The sequence below is a fragment of the Nyctereutes procyonoides genome, unplaced genomic scaffold, assembly GCF_905146905.1.
Source record: "Nyctereutes procyonoides isolate TBG_1078 unplaced genomic scaffold, NYPRO_anot_genome, whole genome shotgun sequence".
In the NCBI taxonomy this organism is placed as follows: domain Eukaryota; kingdom Metazoa; phylum Chordata; class Mammalia; order Carnivora; family Canidae; genus Nyctereutes; species Nyctereutes procyonoides.
The window spans coordinates 33523318-33536820 of NW_026575160.1; the positions used below are offsets into that span (position 1 = coordinate 33523318).

At 39.7% G+C, this 13503-nt stretch overlaps 1 pseudogene; it reads left to right on the top strand.

The window, feature by feature from the left end:
* The window catches only part of LOC129502823 (uncharacterized), a 34366-nt pseudogene extending 22293 nt beyond the window's left edge, over positions 1–12073 (top strand).
* The last annotated feature ends 1430 nt before the right edge of the window (positions 12074–13503 follow it).

Sequence of the window (13503 nt, forward strand, 5' to 3'; positions counted from 1 at the left end):
TTCAAGCCCTGAGCTGGGCTCCATGCTGGGTATGGAGCCTGCTTAAAAATTGGAGGTAGTAAATGGAGATGCAGAGTATTATAATAAATATGATTATAATTACATCAACGTCTACTGTTTATTGAGTTTCTGCTAATGCCCTTAAAACCCTGAAACTTACCCCTTGCCACCCTTATTTTACATATGAGAGAATTAAAGTTCATAAGAGTTAGGTTACCCATATTGCCTGAGCTAGTAAAAAGCACAAAGTAGATCTGAACCCAAATTATTCTGAATCTTACCAAATATTTTAGCTGTGGGGTAAAAGGACCAATACAAAGCAAGCTATTATTTGTGGCCTAGAAACCAGGACCTCAAGAGGTTGCCTGAGTGTCAGAGCCAAGAATAGATGGAAGAAAAGGGATAGTAGCCAAGGTCAAATTAGGTCATCTAGAGGCAAGACAGGGTCCTACAAGTAGAAAGTTTTCAGCTTCATCTCCTGCATCATTCCTCATCTTAAGGCTTTATGATAAAACTTACTATCATATGAGCCCTAGTAGTAGGAAAATGGTATTTGAATCCGTAACTCAATATAATTGAACTCTATATAAGATCCTGCTTCTCCAGGATCTGAGGTCAGAAAAGAAAGAAAGGTTAATCTAGAAATGAATGTGAATGTGCAATGATCTCTGGGAACAGAAAAGAGAATTTAAAAAGTTGAGTATGGAAGGAGGTTCCTCTGCAGGGTATTATGGAGTGAAGTAAGTCAATCAGAGAAGGACAATCATCACATGGTCTCACTCATACGGGGAAGAAATAGCGAAATATAAGAATATAAGAAATAGTGAAAGGGGTTTTAGGAAAGGAGGGGAACTGAGTGGGGAAAATCAGAGAGGGAGACGAACCATCAGAGACTCCAAACTCTGGGAAACACACAAAGGGTTGCAGAAGGGGAGGGGGGAGGGGGGATGGGGGTAACTGGGTGACGGGGACTGAGGAGGGCATGGGATGTGGTGAGCACTGGGTGTTAGACTATATGTTGGCAAATTGAATTTAAATTAAAAAAAAGAAGGCAATTCCTGTCCATAGTAATGTATCTGAGCCAAATAAAGAAAATATAATGAGAATCTGGGTTAGTTAGACTAACCGTGTGAGTAGAACCCAGAGTCTTGCCCAGACTGGAGTCTGTAGAGTATGCATTGGATTCTGTTGACGTCTGCTCTTAAGTAAAGAGGCACTGAAGTCCAAATCCCTGTCCCAGGATTTGCAGGGCCATGACAAGTGTATGCATAGCAAAGGACTGAAATGAAGAACAGGCAAGTCATAATGAGCAGGACTGAGTGGAAGTACCCAGAAATATTTCCAGGGGCCATCGGATGCAACGGGAGCACTCTTGAGACACACATGACTAGACAATGAGCAATTAATGTCATAAATCAGTCTGATTAGTAACCTAAACTCTCTGGTTTTTAGTAAGCTCAGTGCACACCTGAAGAGACCATGAGTGTGCCATTTAGTAGACACCGTGTTACAGGAAGAGGAATGATCAGAGGAACACCAGCAGGAAAGACCTTGGTATCGAGGCTGTAATCTCCTATTGGGGTGCCCCATAGCTCTTTACGATCCTGCTATGGGGGGTGAAGCCTTGAAAATTGAGCTGGGGATATACTTTCTTGACAGAAGCCCTGAGAGCGCCTAATTCCTCCCAAGAGTAATGGTTTTTGCACATTCTTGGGTAAGTCTGCGCACAGGAAGAATGAAGTGTTTTGTCAACTTCTTACTTCCACATTCACGTCTCCTCTACACTTCGTGCCTCCTGTCCTCCCCAGAATGGTCCCTCTGGAGGCTGCAGAGGACCAGAGGAAAGGGGAATTTTGAATTCCTGAAGTGATGTTTTTAATGTTATTATTTGTAATACATCCCGCTGATTGAAAGATGCTAATACTAACAAAACTTTGTTATTCCTTTGCAGTTGATGGTAATTGGTAGTCACAGTGTCAGGATTTGCATGAATGGGCTGGACAATAAACAGCCGTATTTTGATTGAAGTAGTAATTACTGTTTCTTCATTAATTCATCAACCACATGCGTCTTTGAAGTGTCCCCTGTGATGCCATCTCATGTCACTCTCAGTGGGGAAGAAAATCTTGATTGATCTGTTTCACTCTCTCACAGTTAATCAATAGAATCAACTTTAATGTAAGCTACTAACCTTTTTTTTTAAAGATTTTATTTGTTTATTCATGACAGAGAGAGAGAGAGAGAGAGAGAGAGAGAGAGATTGAGAGGCAGAGACACAGGCAGAGGGAGAAGCAGGCTCCATGCAGGGAGCCCGATGTGGGACTCCAGGACCACACCCTGGGCTGAAGGCGACGCTAAACCACTGGGCCACTGGGGGCTGCCCAGCTACTAACCTTTATACAAAAAAGTGTGGTAAGGAAAGAGAACTGGAACAAAAAGCATGTTTTTTAGACGGGTATTGTTATTTTGATGACATGTCATTCTCCCCATGGGTTGCCAAGTCCCAGTGCCTTTCATCAAGGGGTTCTCTCAGGAGTGTTCAGAGTGATGTCTTAATCTTACAGAGTATTCTTAAATTTACTTATCTTATCCATGCCTATAAGGCCAAGCGAGTATATATGAATCGTGTGTGGCTGTATATGATTTTATACACAAATCTTCCTTGATTTATGATGGGGTTACAGTTAGACAAGCCTACATTAGCCTGTACTTGGGCCAAACCATCTAACACAAAACCTATTGTATAACAGAGTGTGGAGTATTTCCTGTAATCTATTGGATACTCTATTAAAAGTGAAAACCAGAACAGTTGCGTGGGCACAGAATTCATAAATTATATAAGTGGATCACAATTTACCCCCGTGGTCCTCGTGGTCGTGTGACTGACCGGCTGCCACTGACCGGCATCATGAGAAAATATTCTACTGCGCATTGCTAGCTAGGGAAAAGATCAAAATTCAAAACCTGAAGTATGGCTTCTACTGAATGCATATTACTTTTGCGCCATCATAAAGTCAAAAAATCATGGAGACATTGTAAGTTAGGAACCATCTGTATATGTAGATGTTCACATCAAGATGAATATATTATATCCACATGTATCAGGAGAATTATTTAAACTTTAGAATACTTCCAGGTTTTCTAAAGGGAACAGGATCCAAGAACAAACCTTCATCAAGTTTGGTAATGAAAGTAAAATTTAAAGACACTGAAAGAAAGCCAAATTTCACTTCATAAGTAGAGTCAGATGCCAAGAGAGGTGTGGAGGGAGGCTCACAAAAGGAAGAAGATGTAGCTGACGTGACTAGAGAAACTAACAGAAGAGGGTTACTGACGTTGGGGCAGAACTCTGGGAAAAGACCATTCTCAAAACTGCCCCTGACAGGTCTCCTATCAACACCCCAAGATGCTTATCAAAATATACCTGCAACATCACAGAACTCTCCCTGTGAAGAACTCTGACAAGGTTTCAAGACAGATTCGTAAGAAAAACTACCAGAGGTACAAATGCACTTTCATTAAACGGAAAATGGGAATGTGCTGTTGTGATTGTTAATTTATGTGTCTCCTTGACTAGGCTAAAGGATGGCCGAATAGTTGAGAAACAGTATTTTTGGGTGTGTCTGAGAGGGTGTTTCCAAAGAAATTAGCACTAGAATCCAAAGACTGAGTAAAGAAGATCACTCTCACCAATGTAGGTGAACATCATCCAGTCCCTCCGGAGGTGGCCCTGGACCCAGTGGCTCCTGAGGTGGCCCTGGACCCAGTGGCTCCTGAGGTGGCCCTGCATAATAATTGCTAACACGTATTGAGTGCCTACTGTATGTCATGCATCTTGAAGGACTTTTCTTCCTTTATTATAAGGGACTACACCTTCCATGTATATTTATAATTCATTGCCATGATCCATGTGAGTTAGGACAGCATGGCCTAAGCACAAACCCTAATCATGAGCGGCTTATTTTGAAAACATTAAGGAATCCAGTATGTGATTCGCAATTATGCTAATTATAATCCCATCTTTAACACTTTGAAATGCTCAGGTAACTTTCACATTCTTAGTGCAAAAGGACTCACTCTTTTCTACGATCTAGTTCCCTGGATCATTTCTTTCCTCTTGACCAGGCTTTCTCCCATGCCACACTCCCAGCGAGAATGCAGTTAGTCTTTCTCAATGACAGCTCCACTCAAGAGAATTGCACTCCTCTTATTTCGGAGGGCAGGAGGGGGCGACAAGATAAACTGGCTGTACCTGCTTGTTCTTTCCCAGAGGGAGGGAGAGGGAATGCCCTGAACTAGTAGTTCACCTCCAAAATACACACCACACCACTACCACCACCACCACCACGTTGGCCCAGCTGTCATATATACCAAAGGAGAAAACTCTTATCAGGCCTTTTCAAGACCCTAAAATTTAATGACCATGTCAGTGTGCCTTTGTTTTAAGCAAAAAGTAATGCATAAAGTATGCACTGATTCAAAATTAAATTAGATATTATTTCTCACTTTATACAGGGGTACTTCACATGTTTCTTTAAGTAAGTAGCTATTCTGGTACAATTATAATATAATTCTAAATATAGAATAAATATATCCATGATTTAAAAAAAAAACACTGGTATTAACATAACAAAGTTGAACTGCAACTGCAAGAGATTAATTTATAAAATACATGTATCATGCAATCACATCATATACTTGACCCTGTAAGTGGGGACCTAAAGAATTCTATAGTTAAAGAATAATCTGGGTGAGGGGATGGGAAAAACAAAGAGAATTAAGAGATACAAACTTCCAGTGATAAAATAAATTAAGTTCACAGAGATGAAAAGTGCAGTATAGGGAATATAGTCAATAATACTGTAATAATGTTGTATGGTGACAGATGGCGACTACACTTATGGCGAGCCCTGAGTAATGTACAGAATTGTCAAATCAATATGTTGTACACATATTGATTGATAACAGAATATTGTATTTTAATTATACTTCAATTAAAAAAGGGATCATCTTCCCTTCGGAATCTAAAATTTTCCAAATATTGACTTTTCACCATATATTTAAATATAAGACTCCTGATACCAATAGTTATAATTTATATTTAGAGACGTATCATAGTGGCACAGTAACATTTGAGCATTAAAAAAAATTATTATTATTGCAGGTCCAAGTGTATCAGGAAGCTCATCAAGTAGGGGACCTCAGGCAGCTACGCACAAACTGTGTTTTCCCCCGTTTGAAGCGCAGAGCCAGGATCCTTGATGTAATATTGAATTGGAAAAGCAGAAGCCTCCACTTTGGTGTTAACTCTAAAGCATTATTTTAATGAACTAATGGACTTCCCAAACATTAGATCAAAATCTATTAAAAGAAAAACAAATACTTTTACCACACATCAAAATTTTTCAAGTTAATATGTTCTTTTCATCCCCACAAAAAGAAGAGTGGAAATAGTTTTGAGGAAACATTTTTTTTTAATGCAAAGTTTTTCTGAAAGACAATTTTTAGCTAGAATTACTGATCTATAAAAGCTATCTACTCTACAATGTCATTTCCTTCCTCAAGTAGGGAAAAAAAATGCTCCTTCTGGCAGTTTCATTAAGTACTTTATTAATCTCAGTTACAGAAGTGATTTAATTCTTACTGGCACTGACATTTTACTCCTTCCAACTCATTGAGGACAGGACTAGCTCTTCTTTATCCCATTCTCTCCCCAACAGTAGCACTGAATTTAGCATATTTTTTCACTTGTATTGAATTAACAAATTTGGGAGCATTAACATATTGTTTATAAGTTAATATGTCATAAAAATATGTTAACTGAACCAAAGAAGTAGAAATAAGACCTCAGAGAATTAAATTACTAAAGGCCAACAGCCAGTTAATGGCAGAAACAGATCTAAATCTCAAGCCTTCTGACGTGCAGTACAATATTCTTTCCTTAACCAAAGTTTCTTGAATATTTATTCAAATGTTAATTATAAATTTACCATTTGAGGGGGCATCTGGGTGGCTCAGCGGTGGAGTATCTGCCTTTGGCTCAGGGTGTGACCCCAGTGTCAAGGATCCAGTCCCACATCAGGCTCCCCGTAGGGAGCCTGCTTCTCCATCTGCCTGGGTCTTTGCCTCTCTCTCTCTCTCTCTCTCTCTGTGTCTCTCATGAGTAAATGAATAAAATCTTAAAAAAAAATTACCACTTTAAATTTACTTTAAAGAATGTTAAGTTACGGGGACTAATATAATTGCTATATTTTCACTTATTAAAAATAGTCTATATTGGATTGTGTTGATACTTTTTCTTTACTTCTTTTGCTCTCGTATATAAAAATAAGTTCCCAGTAATTTTAATTTTTAAAAACATATTCTGCTACTAAATTTCATCACAAAAGAGTATATACCAGGTATCTATAATGATGTGATGTTTTACAGTAAGGGATCAAATGAAGGACACTAAGAAGAGCTAGCTGCCCCTCCTCCGCTCCGGGCTTCCTCATAGGGTCTGCTCAGCCTATACCAAGAGGAGTGTTTTCATGGCTACAAGTCATTGGTTCTGTATCCGATTAAGAATTAAATTAACTTGACTTATAGAGCACTTTATGGCTTAGACAGAATTTAGTAGAATATAAATAAAAAAAAAAGAATTTAGTAATTTAGTGCCGGCATCATGGAGACGTTGCACGAATATTTATTGAATATAATCTATGTGGGAGATTCCTTTATCCCACTGAATCTTCATGCCAGTTTCGTGAAGTTGGCATGTATGTGCTCACTTTACAAATGAGCTTATATATGTTATATGTTATATGTAATATATGTTAGAGCTGGGATTTTAATCCAAGTTATCCAATTCAAGGGGCTGCTGGGTGGTTCAAAGGTTAAGTGTCCAACTCTTGGTTTGGGCTCAGGTCATAATCTCAGGGTCATGAGATCCAGTCCCATGTCGGGCTCCGTGCTAAGTGCGGAATCTGCTGGAGTTTCTTTACCCCTCCCTCTCCTTCCCCCCTTTGCCTCCTCCCCCTGCTTGCGCTCTCTCTCTCTAAAGTAGATAAATAACTAAAATATTCAGGTTATCCTATTCAAGTTCTCCTTCTCTCTAGTAATATTCAGATATGCAAATTTCCTAAGATGATGTGGGTAAATCATATTTTTGCCTTAAAATACTTATAGTACAGAGTTGTTGAAATTGTGTCTATTATTTGCTTCAGTCAGAGCCATGATGGAACACACATGGCACACTCTAATAAGTTAGAGTTTAATAGAAGGACGACGTACAAGGGGTGTGACAGGACGAAGAGAAGCCAACAGGTGACGGAAAGCTAGCCACAGTGAGTGGCGAGCTATTGCCATCTCTTGCCTGAAGGGCAAAGGGAATAGGTGGTGATTCCATTCCATCAGCTACCATAAGCCAAGTGAAAAGGAAAAAGTGGAGACTGCATCAGGTTTGGGGAATCTGCCTTCAGGGCCTACTTGGTTAAGAAAAAAGTTCTAGAAAAAGTTCTACCTGGGTAGAACTCTTAAAAAGCTCATATTTGCATTTCAGGTAAGAGAGCCAGTCTTGGAATGAAGGCGTAAACATTTGGCCTTTCTCATATTTCCCTTTCCAGTTTCCAGTGTAGGAGGAGAAAAGTAAACCCAGAAAGGGATGGGAAGAATTAGGAAGGGAGAAGAAATAAAAGAACAGGACTTACACACCCTCTGCAGTGCAGTTTCCTTAGACTTCTAACCGCAAGACATACAGAAAGGAACTGTGTTAATTTGCCATGAAGTTGAACTTATGTCATTTCAGAATAGAAAAGATTTTTTAATATCTTGGAATGGATGAAAAGTTACGGAAACAATCTAAGTTAATTTTAAGAGGACTAGAAAGAGTGATTTGACAGGGCATGGTTGAAAATAGCCTTTGGAGAAAAAATAAAATCATTTTACGCTTATATTTCACTAGGTTGAAATATTTAATAAACCAGTTACCTACATAAACACTGAGCACCATCAAATATATATTTGACAATAGTACCATGAAGAGTTAACCGCAAATAACTTTCAGCCTTGTTAGATTTACATTACCAATAAGCTTGGGTAAGAAAATTGGCCATAAATCTTCAGTGTAGTACTCATGTTTTGCTAAGCATTACAAAAATGTATTTAAACATAATTTACTGTTTGTCATCAAATGCATATAGACGCCTATTTAAAAAAAAAAGCCAATCTGAAGTTTATTTCTGGTTTACCTCCTCTGTGAATGTCAAAGTCACAGAGCCAAGAGTGTAAGTGTCAACTTCAACTTTTGACTTGTTTTCACATCCCTCTCCTATGTATTTTGAGTGAGCGTAAAAATGAGCTATTTTTGTGTTTTCCACAAGATTAAATTCTTTATTCTTTTTCACTTCCAGCCCTTTGAAAACTAAGCAAGGCAACAGAAAACATATCCACCAGCCTCTGTTTCAAGTCACTAAGAAGAGTCCAACTCTTTCACAATGACTCATCCCCCTAAAGGTAAGAGTATAGTTAATTCTTCCAGATGGAAGTTGGGTTGAATGGCTTATCTCCAGCATCCAAAGATCATAATCATCTGATTTATTTTGAAATACAGTTTTCAGCAGCAGTATTCTAAGAACCAAGTCTGTTCATCACTCTATAATCCCCCACATTGTCTACGGCCATACCACCCTGAACGTGCCTGATCTCGTCTATAATCCCCCATGTTAAGATTTGTATTAATCTCTTTGAAAGCATGAATAAGACAATGTCCATTCTCCTATATTTCAGTGAAATATCAAAAAGCTTATTTAAAAAAAAAAAGAAAAAAATTTCTTCCCCCTCCTCTGCCTCCAGATGAATGGATTTTCCCCTGAGCTTTCACATTTCCAACTTTGCTTTTGGTTTCCTTGACTATAGTTGACCCACTGGGTCCCTATTTCCCTGAAATCTTCCTTCGCCTTTGAAAATGTGATACTCCTATTTCCCCAGCTACAGTTTCACTCTCTCCCATCTCCTCCTCTCTTGTTAACCCATTCTGCAAGGGCAAAGCTTAGTTTAATATTTTGTTCTTCTCTTTCTGTAGATTCTCTATCTTACCAATTCTAGCAGTTTTCCGCTATCACACTTATGTTGGTGATTCCCAAAATGTACAACTTATGTCTTCGCATTTCGTCCTTTCCCATCTTCTGTGTCAGAGAGCATGTCTTAGGGAACCTGTGACATCTGAAATGTCAGTAAGCATGAAACCCGGCCGAATGCCCCTACCCATTTACTAGCACCCTGATCTGCCCCCAGTCAATCAAATGTTGTCCTGGCCCCACCCTTTCTGCATGTCCTTTCCCCAGAGCAGACCTTCATCTCATCACTGGAATTGCTGTGAGGTCCCCAATTATGTGCTAAGTCTCTGCTCCTGAGCTTGCCATTCGGGCTGCACACAGCTGCCAGCATTATCTCTTTTATCACTTCTGTTATCGTGCCAGTCTCTTAGACTCTCTTCCTCTTACCTATGAGATCTCATTTAAATTCTTGAGTATGGCCTCTAAGGCCCTGCATCAATGGAGTCCACAATCCCCATGTTTTCTAGACAAATACCTCATTACTCTTCAACATACTATTGCTTTAGCTTCATCAAGTAAATACTCACTCCCCCATATATCTTAATCATCCCCCTTGTATTTTTCTCACAACCTCAAATTCCCTCCTTTGTCCTTTTTACTGGCCCATGCTTATTACTAGCCATACTTACTATCTTTGGCCATATAATTACCATAGCATTGTCATTCCTGAGACTATAACATTTCCTCTACTTCTCATCTAGCCTATTTTTATTTTCCCTGAGGGTCTCATGTCTAGCAGTCTATATGTTGCTGACAATCCCATATCATTATTCAAATAAGTTGTCAACCTAAATGTAAACAAACTATGCGTAATTTCAGATGAGTGGACTAATGCTTAAAATGCTTCCTTTATTCGTGAGATCAACAAACATTTATTTAGTATCTGCTATATGGCAGTGACTATGCCAGCAGCTAGGAATAAAAAGACATATTTTTAAAAACCCTCCTCCTATAAAAATATGCTCAATAATTTGAAAAGCTCCTCTTAAAAGTTATTTTCCCATTCACCAGCAGGCACTAGTCATTTTTGAAGTTTAGTTATCATTTGGTCATTTAAATATATGCCTTTTATTTCTAGAAGGCATTATTTATGAGTTAAAATAATTCCTAATTCAACAAATATTCATTGAGTACTTACTAGGTGCAGAATACATGAATGAGTGAGCTCCTTAAGGAAGGGAGTTTTTTGTCTGTTATTTTATTGTATCCTCTGTCAGAAGAAATACATTTTAAGCTTTCAAAAAAATGTTGACAAAATATATGAGGACATGAAATTCTTGCTTTTAGGAACATTAAAAATTACTCTCCATACTTAATAATATTGTGCTAAATGAAAATCCCAACAAAATCCTTACAATAATATCAGTGATCTGAATAACAAATGTCTATCTTCAAAGGCAAACCAAAGCCTTATCCACTTTCCATTTCCATATTATAAAATTCTCTAGAAACCGATAAGAGTAATTTTAACTTCTGAAACAAAAAGATATTTTAAGCTGAAAGCAAGAATGCCATATTTATTTTTTACAGTTGAACTGTTTACATAATTAAACTAATTAAGATTCCAACTAATTTTCATGGAAGGAAATCCTTCGGGTACTACAAGTGTTCTTAAAGTAAAATTATCACAATTCCTCTGTGATTTTGTTACATTTTAATTACCCTGTTAAGTTTCTAGACTCTCTTCTTTATAGTTTCTTGGTACAGATCTGTTGGTTGCCCTTATGTCCCTCCCTTTTTAAGTTTTACCATGCAGTTCTCTAGCAGCAATAAACCTATGGGCTCCACGTTGACCCCAAAGCTTCAGCCAAACATGCAAGTGTCAATGACCTGGACGTGCGCAGCTGCCTGTGAGTGCAGTTTCTCATTTCTCTTACATAATATATATGATGAACAGGCTTTTTCACCCCTTAACAGTTTTGTGTTAGGAAAGCGAGTAACAGTATTTGTACGATCAGCGCTGTTAGAAGGCAGTCTCAGGACGGAAAACCTCTGCTCTGCTCCTGACCTTGTCTCTGAGGTGGGTCTTTCCAAGGCAATCATTCTGACACAAACAGCAAAACACTATCGTTGTTCTGACCATCTGTTTGCAGGATATGTATTTCTAAAGTGTCAAGAGAGTCCAGCTGCCTATTTGAAATTGTGAACAAACTACAAAATAAGGGCCAATCCAGATTTTGTTGGGTCTGAAGCTTGTACGATACTGGGAGACCCTCCACAGAGAAGTACAGAAATGCAGGGCCGCCCGGGTGGCTCAGTCGGTTAGGCAGCTGACTCTTGGTTTCAATTGAGGTTATGATCTCGGGGTTATGAACTTGGGGTCATGAAATGGAGCCACATGTTGGGCTCCACGCGAAGTGCGGGGTCTGCTTGAGATTCTTTCTCCCTTTTCCTCTGCCCCTCCTGCTCCTATTCTCTTTCTAAAACAAATAAATCAATCTTTTTTAAAAAAAATGCTGAATGCAAAGAGAGTATGAAGTACAAAAGTGGACATTTAGCTCTGTCTTCTCCGCAATGGGAACAGCTCTCCTGCCATTCTCATCCCCTGAAAATGTGCACCTGTGCAAAGCTTGTCTCCACCCCTTCTTGGTCAGGATCCCCTCCCAGCTGCCCAGCCAGGTCACCGTCTGCAGTGGTGCTAAAACCACCGGAGACACTGACGGATCAGAGCCTCAGCAGCTTGGCAGCCCCACACCCCTGACCTCACTCCTAGCCGCAGCTTCCGAACCAGCGCCACTTCTAGGGACGTTGACCCAGCAGCCACGTTCACTGGGACTGGGGCTGCCACTCTGGGGTGGCTGGCTCTGGGGCTGGAACTGGGACTGCATCTAGGAGCCTGATAGCCTGATTGTTGGGTATTCCAGGAACCCTCTCTGAAGCAATAGCTCTTCTCCTACTCCATTCTAGGTCTTGCCCTCCCAGAGGCTATGGGACCCTTTTGCTTGATGGTGGCCTTTCTCATCCTCTTCACCATGTGACGGAGTCCTCTCCACCTCCCACAGGTCTTTCTTTCCTTCTCATCTGCCCCATATGTTCCTTTACCTATACCTCCCCAGGCAGTCTGGGGAGTGTGGTTGGCTCAAGGTTTGACTGAGGGAAGACAAAGACATATTGTATTAATAAGGAAAAAAAGGTGGACACTTAGGTAGAATAAGAAAATAAATGACCAAAAATTAATGTAGATCCGTGTCCTTTTCTTTGGAGATCTCTTGGGCCATTTACCAGATACCAAAAGAGAAATGCTCCTTGTTGGCAACCTGGCTTCTTCCCTTGACCTGAAACTCACAGTAACGCTCAGAAACACTCAGCCCCCCGGACGAGGCTCGCTGAAGCTTTAGTTCATAAGCTGCATATGGGAAATTTACTTCTGCACATTTGAAACAAACAAATGAACAGACAGAACCTTAATACTCTTCCAGACGGCTTTTTCTATCCTAGCTTTGGCCTTTACTAAGCTTCTGGCCTTTTCTGAGTTTCCTTTAATGGGACCATCATTTTTATTAAACAAGCCAATTTTTATGCTGCAGAACATGGTATCCAGGGACGATTCATGTCCCTACAAGGCTGTCACCATTCCCTCTTCTCCCCGACTGTGCAGAGGAGGTCGGCATGACAACGATGCAGCCTTTGGTGTTGCTCCCCCAGATTCAGTCTGCATGTTCCAGACTAACATCCAAGCATTTCAACTTTTTTTTTTTTTGCCTTGTTTGTTTTCTTGAACTTCTCCTTGTCCACCACCAGCATGGTATTCAGGGCCACATAGACTCAGGACTAGGCGAGTGGAGGACACTAAGTTCTTAGGTTTTCCAGCTTCCAGGAGCACCTGTAGTACAGCAGCTGAGCCAAGACATTTGCTGAAGCCGAAGGGAAATATCTTTCCTAAAGATATTTCAGATACTAAAGCAAAACTTCCCCGCATACTCTAGAGGATCACGGTGCCTTTTATAAAATACTCCAGTTTCACAAAAAATTCTATATTGCCTTTCTCGTAGATCTATACATTTACAAAATGGCTTATACTAAAAGTATATTTTCTGGCTTTAACTAGCATACTTAAGCACACTATTCACTGGGAGATCTTGAGTCCTCAGGGAGCTACAAATAGTAACACTAGGTTGCCACTGGGGATTATCTCATAAGGATAATGAAAATAAATTTTGCTTTGATATTTCAGATCAGGCTTTTAGGAACACTAGCTGGGGCAGAGCCTCAGACTGGAATTTGGCCCCATGGGTCTATTTCTAGTTTCTGAATAAAAGTGTCTTTGGCAGTTCATGTTAGACAATTCTATTGAAGCTCATTAAGAAACTACTGGACATTTTTTTATGGTTTATGTAAAGATTGTTGAGCTGCTCTTTATTTTTAAGAAAAAAAGTTGGTTTGCCTCAATTTTAACAATTCTAAAGAA